Genomic DNA, 672 nt, shown 5'->3' on the forward strand with positions numbered 1-672 from the left:
ATTTCGTATTTTTTTCCGCCTTCGCTACTATGTGGAACGAAGCAAGTGCAGTGCGAAGTCCAATGCAGCTGCTCCTACTGCACGCATGCGAAGTTTGTGTGTGTATACAGAATGTATTTGTTATCCGTTGCTGAACAGCTATACGAAAACCGGTATATTTTTTACGACTCGGTTTACGGACGGTGAGCATTTTCGGTTACGCTCAGGTTCCCGAAACCCCCCTGTCTACCCACAGCAGCAGGGTCGTGATCCGATAATCTGCTTTTCTACTTCGACAGAAATGGGGGCGAGCGCGTACGCAAGCCCCCACTACCAAAAATTGCATGTCCCATCTACCCCGATTTGGGGAAGTGGCGGGATTCAACCAAGGCAAAGTGCAATGCCTTGATCTCCACCCGGGGAGCCTACCTCATTGATCATAGGCTACCCGACACCAGGTAAGTATGCAGGCGCTTGTATCACGAGCTGCCCCCAACAGACATCTGTATGCAAATCGAAAGGTGTATGGTACAGCTACAGGGGGAAGAACCACATTTTTGAAATGCGCATTCTTAATAATTCTACGTGCAACGATGGCACTTTTTGTAGTTGATACGTTTCTTATTTAAATTTGCGAATTTTCAGGAGCGTAATGCTGTAACGGCAATTACGGCATCCTCAATGGTAGACGAC

General features: G+C 47.6%; 1 non-coding gene across 1 annotated transcript; it reads right to left on the reverse strand.

Annotated features, from left to right (window-relative positions):
* Positions 1 to 281: 281 nt before the first annotated feature.
* On the reverse strand, positions 282 to 445 carry LOC135393582 (U1 spliceosomal RNA). Its single transcript, XR_010422682.1, has one exon. It is a non-coding gene; the product is annotated as a U1 spliceosomal RNA (small nuclear RNA).
* Positions 446 to 672: the final 227 nt, after the last annotated feature.

This window comes from Ornithodoros turicata, chromosome 4 (genome assembly GCF_037126465.1).
Source record: "Ornithodoros turicata isolate Travis chromosome 4, ASM3712646v1, whole genome shotgun sequence".
Classification (NCBI taxonomy): domain Eukaryota; kingdom Metazoa; phylum Arthropoda; class Arachnida; order Ixodida; family Argasidae; genus Ornithodoros; species Ornithodoros turicata.